Source organism: Canis aureus, chromosome 35 (assembly GCF_053574225.1).
Source record: "Canis aureus isolate CA01 chromosome 35, VMU_Caureus_v.1.0, whole genome shotgun sequence".
Taxonomy (NCBI): domain Eukaryota; kingdom Metazoa; phylum Chordata; class Mammalia; order Carnivora; family Canidae; genus Canis; species Canis aureus.
The window spans coordinates 15,545,531-15,559,309 of NC_135645.1; the positions used below are offsets into that span (position 1 = coordinate 15,545,531).

The window sequence follows — 13,779 nt, forward strand, 5'->3', positions numbered from 1 at the left end:
ATAACATCCACTGGTACTGTCTCCCCTTTGCTGGCCTTTGTACTGTTCTTGGAGCACACTGAGCATGGTTCCCACCCAGGGCTTTTCTGCCCGCTGTTCCCTCTGCCAGTTATCTGTGTGGTTCACTCCCTTACCTCCTCCAAATCTTTGCTTAAGTGTCTCCTTTACACTGGAGTCTACATTGACTATGCTGCTGAAAATCGTAAATTACCACCCCACCACTTCTAATTCCACAATTACTTTTTTTTCCTGCAACATCTACAACTTTCTTCATTCTATTTCATGTACTTATTCATCACAAATGTTTACTTTTGACTCCCGTTACTAGAATAAAAACCCTACTCTATAGGTGGTATCTTTGTCCATTTCATGTTCTGATATACTCCAACATCGCAGGACAGTACCTGGCATGTTGTAAGCATTCGACAAAAATTTGTTAAATGAAGGGCACCTGGGTGACTTAGTTGGTTGAACATCCAATTCTTGATTTCATCTCGGGTCATGGTCTCAGGGTTGGGAGACTGTTGGGAGACTGAGCCCCACATTGGGCTTCATTCTGTGTGTGGAGCCTGCTTAAGATTATCTCTCTTTCCCTTGGTTCCTTCCCCTGCCCTCTTCTCTCCCTCTCTAAAAAACAAACAAAACACAAAACAAAACAAAACAAAGCCTGTGTTAAATGAACAAATGAATTAATTTTACAAAAAAGGATTTCAGATATGCAAAGGAGAAACACAAGAAAAAGAAGTCCCTACTAAGGTACTCTATCTGGGAAAGTAAGTGCAATTCTAATCAGAGCCTTAAAAAAAAAAGACTATTTATTTATTAATGAGAGATACACAGAGAAAGTCAGAGACACAGGCAGAGGGAGAAGCAGGCTCCCTGTGGGGAGCCCAATGTGAGACTATCCCAGGACCCCGGGATCATGCCCTGAGCCAAAGGCAGACGCTCAAACATTGTGCCACCCAGGTGCCCCAATTAGAGCCTTCTGAAGACATTGCTGCTCTCTTTGTTGACCATTCCATAGGAGTGACTTTGGATTTTCAAATCACACAGGTCCATCCTTTTCAGATGGTTTGGTTAACCCACGTAAGACTATGTTGGTGTTATGCAAAAAGCCACTCCATAATGAAAACCTCTCTAGATTAGAGATTCTCAAACTCCAGTGCCAAGCCATAACAGTTTTCACTGGAACTTCTCTCAGATGATTCTTGAATGCTCAGTACTGGGTGAGTCAGCTCAGGATGTTATAACAAAAAACTGCAGACTATGTAGTTTAAACAACAGACATTTATTTCTCACAGTTTGGGGCTGGTAAATCTAAGATTGAGGTGCTGGCAAGGGTTGGTTTCATTCTGAAGCCTTTTCTCTTGCTTTGTAGGTAGGTGTTGCCATCTTGCTGTGCGCTCATAGGATCTCTTTTTTTGTGTGCTTGAAGTGAGGGGGGCAAGCACTCTGAGATCTCTTCTTATAAAGGTGCTAATCCCATCTTGAGAGCCTTATCTTTAAAACCTCATCTAACGCTAATTACTTCCCAAGGATCCATTTTTAAATACCATCCTATTAAAGTTAGAGCTTCAACACATGAACTATGGAGGACATAAACATTCAGACCATAACACTGAGTGATCAGGACCCTGAGTTCTGCAGTCCTGAGTATGAGAAACTTTAGGGAGCATTTCCTATACCCTTCTCTCCTAGCTCACTAGCCACATCTCTGGCCTAAGACAATAATCTTTTTTCCCCTTACCCTTGGAGGAGAAAGCCAGAGGGACTGCTGTAGGCAAAGACATTTGCCCTCATTTTCTTTTCTATTACTATTACTATGTTTTAAAAATTTAAAGAAGTTTTAAGAATTCTTTGTTTTAAACAATAATGAGAAACCAGAGTTTCCACTTTTGTTTAGAACATAAAAAGCCATAAAAATTATCACCCTCCATACTAACAGCAGGAATAATCCAGATAGTCCTAAAAAGCATATCTTTTCTTAAGTTTAAACTTCAGAGAACTGAAGTTGCATGGCAGCTAAGGGAACTGAACCTCAAAGAGCGACAAATCCTTCTGAGGAGGAACAGGACACACAAACTCTTCCACCTTTAGTAAAGCCTGGGAGGAAGAGGTGGCTTTCATGTAAGCAGGTGGTGAGAAATCAGTTAAAATGTCAACAAATTCCTATGGGCCAAGTGTGGGCTAGGATATCACTTTAGAATAACTGAGAGCCTGATTCACAAGGAAGTTCACAACGATTTGCAAACTCTTTTCCATGGGCTTACCCTGGATGCTCACAAGAAAGATGGTCAGGGCAGAAGACCAGAGAGACCTACTCTTACACCTCAGAAATAAGGAGAGGTCCGGTTGCCATGAGGATAGAGGCAGGAACAGGGAAAGGGCCCATCCTGAAGGCCCAGGCGCACAGACTGCTGGACCCTTGTGGGGCTGGATTAGGAGAATCGAGAACCACCTCCAGTCCCTGGCAGGAGCCTAGCATCAAATAATAAGCAATAACGGTCTACTGCCAACAGAGGCAAGAAAGAGCTTGGAGAGAGCATTTCTCTTTGAGGCACAGGCATGCAAGGACTGACAAAAACTGAGGGTGGAACAGGAGCACCGAGAAAAGCCAACCCGCCTCCCTGGCCCTGCAGGCCTCACCTGAAGCACAAACTCATCATTGGAAGAAGAAGGAGACATGTGCTCTGAGGTAAGGTAACAATGAAGCTCCAACATGGGTTGTGGGTTATACAAGGGTTGGGAAAGCAGGTACTTGATGGTACATCTTTTCAATCTTTCCTGCCTTACACCCAGATTCTGTTTTGATCTGAGCAGAATGAGTGGCTCTCACTATTGGCAACCAGAGAGCAGTGAGAGCCTTCCCAAGAATGGCCTAAGTGGTGACAAGATGACTGGGAGGTGCAGGGTGGGAGCCATTAAGTAGTCATTCTGCTGCACTCATTTCTTTGGTCCTTAGTTTTACCATAACCTGTGATATTCTATAATTCAAAATCAAACTTTGGAGTGGTTATTTGTGAAGGGAAGAATCTAATTCTGGGAGTCCCGTGCCTACTCTTGCTCATTGCTTTGGTTGTTCCGATTTGCTTTTGTATCCACCTCTTCTTGGTCCTTGCACCAATGTTCATGCTAGTGCAGCCAGGCTCAGTGGCTAGAGCCAGGATAAATTAGAGGAAAATTCATTTATCATTGTTTTCAGTGGGATAATTTTTTTTCAAATATTACATGCTGGAAAACATGTATGGGTAATTTGGCTTTATGAAACTTTGGCTAAAAAAAATTATTATAACATCGATGATGTTAAATGTTAAGGTTATTTTTTAAAAACAGTATCTCCCTAGGTTCTCCAGCACATTCTCTAGCAATTCTTCTATGAAGTCTGTAAACGTTCACAAGAGGCTATAGAAAGTTGAAGAGATAATTTATTTTTCAAGGTTAAATTTACTTCTCAGAAGGCCCTCTACTTTATATTCTGTATGTGAACATAACTGCATAGTTAGGAAACACAGACTCAAATATGTTGATTACAATATAATTTCCATCACTTCATATATGAATTGCCCAAGATTTCAACTTCAAATTTAAATACAACATATGCTCAAAAGAGAAAAAAAAGTAACATTTACTCATACTGTTCCTCAGAATTTCAACTGATAATATGTTGATGACTGAATCAAACTTAGAATTCAAGATTACCTCGAAAGTGTACAGAAGCAATTTTTCTTAAAAAAAGGCAACAACCACCTCAAACAACAGTTTTCTACCTAAATAATGAGTTAAAAGAAAGCAATAATTTGGTTTGTTTATAAATTATAACATAGGCCTGTAATATGAAGAGTAGAAAAAAAATGCCTTAATCTTATCTTAATTTCCTTCAAATTCTGGAGGAGCTGGAAAAAAGATAGCATTGCAGTTATAACATTTCTTTTGTTTGTAGGTGGTGATGGTCCCCAAAATAAAAGCAATTGCTACCTATGGTAGAGCTTCGGTGTACAAATCTGATGACACATTCATTTTCCAGGGAATGGTCAGAAGGATAAAAGAAATAAAGAAAAGCCCATGGCATTTCTTCTCTCTGTCCTCCTATCTTCAGATACAAGCTTTCACAGAACAATAGTTGCTGGGATTATATGTTCTGTCTTTTTCATGTCCTCCTCAGGGCAAGGATGGTCTTCCTTATGTCATTTTTGTTTTTTCAGGATAGTCCTGGATTTTCTTTTTAAGGTATTTTAATTTGTAGAAGAATGTAGCAGGCACTTGAATTGGTTTGCTGGGGCCCACACAATAGTTTAGAGCTACCCCTTGTGACAAAGACAGTTTGCTTCAAGAATTCGTTACATTCTTTCTGAATTAGTACAACTTTAATTTTATTCCAGGGTAATTTGAATGTCTAGCAAATTCTGTTTACAGTTTTTCTTTTCTTTTCTTTTCTTTTTTTTTGCATTTTTATCATCCTTTCTTTTTTTTCCTTTCTGAGCACGAGTTATATATGTCCATTATATAAAATCCAAACGTTACAGAAATATGTCTCCTAGAAGCTTCCTCAAAGACGTTGGTTTAGACCAGTGGACTTTTCATTATGTAGCTTAAAACAGTCTAACTATAGTCTGTGTTATGGAGAAAGAGAATAGAAAATTAGAATGTAGTTAGGTTTCTCAGAAATTACCACAAGATACATGGACCTAAAGTTTTATATATCTCTTCTGATTCTTCTTAGGTCTTGTTCTGAGTCTATTCTCTCCTTATAAATTATGATACTACCATCTTCAATCCAGTGTAAAAAATAGCTCCAAGTTCAGCTTAAAGATCTAATGATACTGTTAGTAGTTGCCCTAAAGAAACTCATTTTGTTTGAATTTATATTTAGATTTTGAACCACTAAAAATATCTTTACTTTACCTTCTAAATGATGAATAAATATATAGACCAAAAGGTAGGCATCAGAATTGAAAAAGGTTGGTGTAATATCATTTGTTTACAATTTACTAAAGGTTAGTTAAATAATGTTTAAATAAAATATATTTAGTAGTTTTATTGTACTGCTTAAATACAGTAACAGCCTCCCTATCTGGAATTTAGTTAACCAGCAACCTCACTCCCGCAGAACATAGCTTGAAACCAAAAATAAAACCAAAATAGATCACATGAACAAAAGCTCTTGCTCCTCATATGTAAAGGCCTCCCAGATCCTCCCTCAAAACCAATTTGCTCTTATGCAGCATATAATTTTATTAAGTTTTATATAGCCTATGATTTTAATAAGCTTGGCTACCAGGTTTATGGCCATCTTCAAGGTTAAAAGAATCACATTAGGAGAAAAGGGAGTTGCTTCTCTATTCAGTTCTCTATTGGCTACTGTAAGAAGTAAGAACTATGAGCTTGAAGACAAAGGGAAAAGAATTTTTAAAAAAAATCTATAAATAACAGACCCAATTATCTAAAAATTTCAATTTACGTTTGGAGTAGTAACTACTTAAGTGGTCTGTTTTATTCCCTAAGAATCACAAAAACCTCCTTCACACACCCAAGATCTTTAAAGAATAATTCATCAACCGACTCAACCAATTCTTTGTTCTTCTTTGAGGCTAAAAGATGTTTTCTGAGCTCTCTCAGTGGTAGGTACTATGGTCCCACTCTAATTTCTTTTTTGAAATTGTTTTAAATTTTTTTGAATCCAGCCCTGCCATTCACAAATTCTATAACCTGAGATAAATTACTTATCTTCCAGGAATTTCAGGTTTTATTTATTTATTTATTTATTTACTTATTTATTTATTTATGAATTTTAGTTTAATCATCAGTGAATGGTTTTAATCATCTGTGAATGAGGGTGAGGTCTACTATCTTAGGGATGTTGTGAAAATTGAATATGAAAATGAATGCCTAACTATGCACAGTATTTAATAAGTGTCCATATCATGTCACTTTAAACTAGTTACCCTCACTCTCCTCTTAATCCTCAACCACTGAATTTCTGATTATTTCATAATCATGGAAAGCTTTGACACCTGGCTCATTGGCTTCTTTTCTTTCTCACTGCTTGACATCATCCATTCAATATTCCTACCCCATTATTACTTTGCTACTTTTCAGCAGCCCATTGTCAGAGGCTGACTTGTGCCTTGGTATTGGATCTATCTCACTATTTTCCAGATCTGTTCTACATCTGAGATCTTAAATTCAAAGGTAGGTTCTTTCTGTTATTGTCTCCTTTTCCTCTACTTTTTCTTTGCTTGCATCTGTATTTGCTTTCGTAAATATAGTTCAATAACTTCCTGTCTTCCAATATACAAAGTCCACTTTTTTACTTTTTTCTCCTACCCAGTCTACACCTGCTGACCCAAGACTTCAAACATTCATGCAGTATTCTCTTCTCCCTTGCCCCTTGCCCTTCCAAGGTACCACCCTAAAAATTCCTTATCTGTGTACAATCTAACTTTTCTGTTCATACAAGTCCTTTATTACATATATTTGTTGCAAAATTTTCTCTCAATCTATGTTTTGCTTAATCATTATTTTAGCATCTTTTGATGAATAGAAGTATTTAATTATAAGTCCAATTACCAAAATTTCTTGTATGGCTAGTACTTTCTATCTCCTGAGAAATCTTTGCCTACTCCATAGTCATGAAGAATTTCTCATATATTTTCACTGGAAGTCTTGCTTTTATATTCAGGTCAAAAATGCACCTCCAATTAGTCACTGTATATTGTGTGAAGTAGGGGAAAAGGCTTATTTATTTTTTTCATATAGTTATCCAGATTTTTTTGGCACCATCTGTTGAAAGACCCTCCTGCCCTCACTGAATTGTTCTCACACCTTTATGGAAAGCAGTTGCTCAAATGTGTGTATCTCTTTATGGATGTTTTATCCCATGACATTAATTTATTTGCCTTTCTCTATACCAATACTACCTTTAAAAAACACATCTCTGGATTTTTGCAAATCTGATGTCTTGTTATCAGACATACTGATGGCCCTTGTTCTAGATTATTTTTTCAAAGATATTTATATAGCAAATAGTCTTGAAAATCATAGATAGTGTCCCCCTTCAGAATAAAAGGTAGGCTTGTTTATTGTCTACTATAATAAGTATAATAAAGATAATGTTTCCTTCCTAGGCAAAGGTCAGGCAGGCTCACTGTCTAATGTAAAAATATTTCTGTTCCCTCAACTCGGGATTCCTCTCCTGTGTGTTCAGTTATCATCTGACGCTTTTTACGTCATCCTGTGGGAACTCCTGCTCAGTGAACTGACACTAATGCTGATAATCTGGCTATAATTATTGCCATGAATAATAAGGTCCTTTACCTCTGATCCAAGTGTTATGTGCTCTGCCAGCATCCTTGAAGAGTGAGGCAGGCTACAGATCCAGCATATGCGCTGCCTTGGTGAACTTTTCATGTGTATTTGTAAAGAATGTATATTCTACCTTTATTGGATGTAGTGTTTTATAAAATCAATTAGTTTAAGTAGGTAACTACTATTCAAATCTTCCTTATACTTTTTTTTTCCATCTAGTTGTTCTATCAATGGCTTGGAGGAATTTTAGAATCCAACACTCTATTTCATGCTTTTAGTTTTTGCTTTGTATATTTTGAAACTTTGTTAATAGGTGCATACATATTAATGCCTGTTATGTATTTTTAGTAGGTTGATTCATTTTAAACTATGAAACGTCCATCTATACCTGTGGTAATATTTCTTGTCTTGATGTCTAAATAGCCACTTAGATTTAAAATCTCTGATGGGGGCAGCCCGGGTGGCTCAGCGGTTTAATACCACCTTCAGACCAGGGCCGGATCCTGGAGACCCGGGATCAAGTCCCATGTCGGGCTCCCTGCATGGAGTCTGCTTCTTCCTCTACCTATGTCTGTGTCTCTGCCTCTTTCTCTTTCTCTTAATCCGGGGACTTCGGGGCCACACCCTGAACCAAAGGCAAGACACTCAACTGCTGAGCCCCCAGGCATCCCCCACTTTTTTTTTTTTTAATTTACAGAATAAAAGAAAACAAAATAAGCTTTCAGGCAAAATTACAAAAATCTGTCTAGATTTCTCCTGAAGAAGTCTGTCAAAATTTCTCTTTACCTAGATGCATCTCCTTCAAGACAGGCAAATTCCTGACTCATTAACTGCTACTTCTCTTATATAAGTTAATTATAATCTCCATTTATTATTTGCCATGATCAGGTACCTTTACTTCAACAAACGAAGAAGCAAAGCAATTTGTCTCAGGTAAAACAGCTTAGAGGTAGTAGACCAGTATTTAATCTCAGGCCTGTGTGACTAAAGCCTGGAAGTAAACACCCTAGAGAACCAGAACCCTTTCTGTTTTCATGCTGTTGACTATTAACCTAGACGTTAGCCTACTTTTGGTGATAACCACGGATCATAAACACAGAACTTAAAATAAGTACTGTTGCTAGCTGTTTTCCAACAAAGCCTTCTTACTGGTGAATAAAATCTCCATATGTATTTCAGCTTTTATCTGTAACATTTTATTATAATCATTTCTTATGGGAAGATTAAAAATTCCTTGTAATAAAAGCAATGTCTGGCATTTGTAAGATATTATAAGACATTTATAATAAAAACAAATGTCTTATAAACTCCTTTAAGCTGCTTGAAGAAATGTGTAATATGAAGGCAAATTATTAGTGGTTGAAATTTTCCACAAATCCCACCAGTTGTTTTAAACGCAATCTCACGGTAACAGTTTGTTCAGCCAAGATTAACATAAGCCAATATACACATTTGTAGAAAAATTCAAACCAATTACTTTGAGAACACTGACATATTTTAGATTAAAATGCCAAAAACTCAGATTTTCTTAATAATTAGTTACAAAATGACATTTTTTTAGAGAAAAATTGTCCTTAAAAACACCTCCATGCACTTATGTTACATCTATTATACCAGATATTAAGTTACATAAATGGGCAAAAATAAGAAAAGCAACTAATCTCAAAAGTTATAGCTCACGTTTTTCTTTTCTAGTTGACATATGAGACAAGTTGTCTTAAAGGTCATTAGCCACGTGTTCTGCAGATAAATCTCACAACTGTTGCTGTTTAACTTGGCAGGGCTGTAAGTATTAGAAATCTGTGATTGAAATCCTGGAAGTTTTTGCAAAGTCCTAAAGCTTCAAAATTTGAACCTATGACAAAGATTGTTCATGTTTTTATTTTGTAAAATAAAAAAAAATAGACACTCCTGGCTTTTTTTTTTTTTTCTCTTCAAATACAACTACAAGCATCCCTTTCTTGGTTTAAGGAAACATATCTCCCCATATATACCAATTCAGTGGGTTTATGTGATTCTTATTGGGACTTTGGGAGAATGGGGAGAAAGCCATCAGAAATATACCTATTACCTACTTTATTTTGTAGTCAGAAGATTAAGGAAAATATTAGAGAGTATAAGGCTGAATGAGTGTTAAAAGAATATTTCAATATGAATGCTAGGTAGGGACAAGCTAAAATTATTATAATTTCAGGTGCTGTATGCATGGAAAATTTAAACTACGATATTATAGCAAATCAAGTAGAGCATTTCAGGAGTTATGTATGCTGATGAGTAGAAGAAGGAACTTTAGGGATAGATCAATAGAGCAAATAGACTTTAACCATGAATGTAAAACATGTACTGGAATTTGTGGAGTTCTTATTCCATCACAACTTGGTGCAATCTTTCAGACCTGTATTTCTTGAGTTCTCTTGGCCTGGGACTAATCTCCTGTCTTCTTAAATACCTAGAAGAACGGTATTCTGTTTATCAAGGTCAAGGTAACATATCACTCAATCCTTCATCTAAATGACTGTCTTACTTCTTGTCTATATCATTAGTTTTCACTACCTTGTGGCTACTCCTGAGCTATTACCTCAAAGTGCAATTGAATTCTTAAAATTTCCAGGGCAGAAACCAAATCCTTTACTGCTTGATATACTCCCAGAGGACTAGTATCATATATGTACTTTAAAATTCACTGAAACCTATCAGGTAAACATGGCTGATGGAACAAATGTGTTCATCTCTCTGCTTTCTCCCAAATTTCCAGCAAAATTATAGGAAGGAATAAAAAAAGGTACTGGTTTATACAATATAAAATAATGAGAGTGGGAGAAAAGATAGCAGTGGACTAGAAAGATAAAAATTGGGGAGATATACATGTAGATGGAAGAAACATTGCCTGAGTTTTTCCATGGTTTGACAAATGAATAGGTTGGCACTTTGTTACCTCTCTCTGCTTGCTTTTAAGATTCATCCTCCCCTACACTATTAAATGTTTCTTAAGGTATTCCTGCTTCAGAAACTGTGGAAAGGCTCAGGAAGTAGAGGTTACATTTAATCAAAAGGAGGGGTATTATGGTCTGCATATCTGTGTTCCCACTCCCCAGATTCATGTGTTGAAATCCTAACCCCCAAGGTCATGGTATCAGGAGGTAGGGCCTTTGGGAGGTGATCAGGTCATGGGGGTGAAACTCTAATGAATGGGATTCGTGCCCTTATGAAAAAAGCCCCAGACAGTTCCTGGGTCTCTTCCACCACATGGATACACTGAGAAGTCTGTAACGTGCAACCTGGAAGCAGGCTCTCACTGGAATCCCACTATGCTGGCACCCTGCCTCTGAACTCATGCAGGTACCCAGCCTCCAGAACTGTGGGCAATACACTTCTGCTGTTTATAAGCCACAGTCTATGGTATTTTGTTACACAGCCTGAATGATGAGGGGTAAGATGAAGACTAAAAATGAATGAATTGGTTTAAGATCCAAAGTAGGATTAGACAGTCTGCTAAGTACCCATGCTTGCTCCGTGCAGTGGGTGCCCATGCTTTTGTCACCTCCGGAGGAAGTGAAAAATTTGGTTTCAGAAGATTTAACCACAGGACTCTAGACTTGTGATTGTCAGGCACAAAGATAGATGTGGGTAAACTGGCTAACTCAAAGCAGAATAGATTAGGTGAAAGTGTGTACTGTGAATGATGAGAACACATCCCTCCCTCCCTCCCTCCCTCCCCTGCTCAAATCCCAGAAAATCAGCAGTCACCTCCTCCCTGAGGCAAGAATTGTTGGGACATTTCTGTGAGGAAATTAAAGAGCCACAGAGACAATAACCATACACATTGACATTTTTGTACAACCTAGCAAAAAGCTAGCTAGCCACCCAAAGCCCATGGTGAGGTGCAGATTCTCAACAAGCTTTGCCATCTCATGGAGTTTCCAATAATCCTTAATGTACATCACCTTCACATATGAATGGGCCATCAAGGATTCCCTGTCAATTGGGGAATTCCTCCAGCAAGAAAGATAGCAAAACAGAGAAAAAGAACTTGACAAAAATAGAAGCAACCCAGAAATTAGACAAAAACTTTCAAAACACCCTCAGAGAGACAAAATGATGCTATTGTTATAAAATAAGAACTACATGCTAAAATAATTAAATGATTGGACATTAAGGATGACATCTTAGAAAATAAAAACATGGTATTTGAAATTAGAAAAAAATTCACTACACTGATTGGGAGATAAAATCAAGGAAACAGAAAACAGAATAAAAGGATAAAAGGAGGGAAAAGATAAGAAAAATCAAGGATTGATCCACTAATTTTATGTTTAAAAGATGATCCAGAAGGATAGTATAGAGAAAATGGGAAGAAAATTTCCTAACGAAATAATGGAAGACAATTTCCATTACTGAAGGCTATGAATCTCCACATTGAAAGTGCCTTTTTGAGGGAAGCTTGGGTGGCTCAGTTGGTTAAGTGTATGACTCTTGATTTCGGCTAAGGTCATGATCTCAGAGTTGTGAGATCAAGTCCTGCATGAGGTGCTGTGCTGAGTGTGGAGCCTGCCTGGGATTCTTTTTCCCTCTGCCTTGGCTCCCAGCCATGTTCACTTTGTCTATCTCTTAAAAAAAAAAAAAAAAAAGAAAAAGAAAAAGAAAAGGAAAGAAAAAGAAAAAAAAAAAAAGAAAAAGAAAAAGAAAAAGAAAAAAGAAAAAGAAAGGAAGGAAGAAACAAAGTAAGAAAGGAAGAAGGAAAGAAAGAAAATGCATTTCAAGAGACTTGGATAATTAATTAAAACAAAAAGAAAAAAGTAACAAGATAGACCCAAACCAGGATAATGAAAGAATTCTAAAATTCTCAACAAAAGAAAACAAACATAAAAATAATTAGAACTAAGAAAAACATCAGATTTTTCAACAGTCATCTGAAGCCAAGAATATCTTAAAAACCGTGATGAAAATGATTTCCAACCCTCATACTCTATTCACAAATTACAAAGAACTTGAGAGAACAGTACGGTATCACTTTCAAGCAAGTAAGGTCTAAAAACGTTTCCTTCCCATTCCCAAATTTTTAGGTAGTTACTCTAAAATGAGTAGTTAATTCAAGAAAAAGAGGAAGACACGGAATCTGGAAACAGATCTAACACTACAGAAAACTGAAAGCAGTTCCCCAGATGACGGCCCAGGCAAGTGCCAGGATGCAAGGTGTGCAGCGAGCCTGGAGAGCAACATGTTAAGGGAGGTCAGAGCGACTTCAGGAAAAGGAAACAACAGATAGATACCTTGAAAAAGAAGTCCAAGTAACGTGGAAAAGCGAGACAAGAGCTGTTGGAAGCTGTGCGAAAAATTAGCAATGGACAATAAAGATAAAATTGGTTTTTAAAAAAGGATTGTTACCTCTAGGGGAAAATGAAATTTGTTTTTTGTTTGTTTATAAAGTTTATGCACACGCTATAAGAAAATGGAATTTGCTTTAAAAAAATGTAATAGGGATGCCTGGGGGGCTCAGCAGTTGAGCACCTGCCTTGGGCCCAGGTCGTGACCCCTGAGTCCCGGGATCGAGTCCCACGTGGGGCTCCCTGCATGGAGCCTGCTTCTCCCTCTGCCTGTGTCTCTGCCTCTCTCTCTGTGTGTCTCTCATGAATGAATACATTTAATAATAATAATAATAAATGTACTAGTACGTGGTCTGCCAAAAACATTAATGTAGATTACACATACTGACATAATCAAAAGTTATGACATGTTTGGTTTTGTGCGATGGGGAAGGAGAAAGCAGGGCAAGACTGCTAACATCTTCATAGACGAGGAAGTTAAGAACTCATGTTTTAATTGAAAAATCAAGGCATGACACATTAGGTACACTTTTCAACATGAAGTTAAGTGCCAGGAAAAAAAAAAAAATAGAGCCATCGTGTTGAAAGTGACTGTCTTGGGGGGGGGGGGGGCGGCTCAGGCTTGGTTAGAGGCAAGGAGCCGTTCTTATTTTAAAACTTTAAACTCTTCATACATCACTGTGATAAATAGGATAATTAACAGGTACGTTTTGAATCTTGGGGGTTACCTTATTTCCAATGAGAAGGGTCCATTGATCGTACGTTGGTGCCTAAAGGTGTCCAAAGGTCTGTGGTACCCTGAGGGCCAGGTGAGAAAGGAGAGCATCCTGTATCCCTTCACCCTGAAATGAAATGTCGCCCAGCGTGGAACCCGGAGGCCTCCGCAGTGCCCGGTACCGCGCTCCCAAAGCTGAGTCCAGGGGGCCCGACCCGCTTCCAAACAGCGTCTGTAAAAGCAGCCAAGGATGTTAGGAGACGTGAGGCTGAGGATCCCTGTTGGGAGGAACCCTCCTAGGCTTTGTCCTCGAAGTCCCCGCGTGGGACGTCTTTTCTCTCGGCACTTCCGGTATCTCTACCCGCCCGGAAGGACTTGTTTCTATTGGTGGAGCTGAGGGAGGCGGAGCTGCGCATGCCCGGTTCTGCTCCTTCC

At 38.0% G+C, this 13,779-nt stretch overlaps 1 long non-coding RNA gene across 1 annotated transcript; it reads right to left on the minus strand.

Moving 5' to 3' along the window:
• Positions 1-772: 772 nt before the first annotated feature.
• On the minus strand, positions 773-13,692 carry LOC144305620 (uncharacterized). Its single transcript, XR_013372647.1, has 3 exons — positions 13,358-13,692; positions 8,986-9,088; positions 773-4,610 (listed from the first exon to the last, which is right to left on the minus strand). It is a non-coding gene; the product is annotated as an uncharacterized LOC144305620 (long non-coding RNA).
• Between the last annotated feature and the right edge of the window lie 87 nt (positions 13,693-13,779).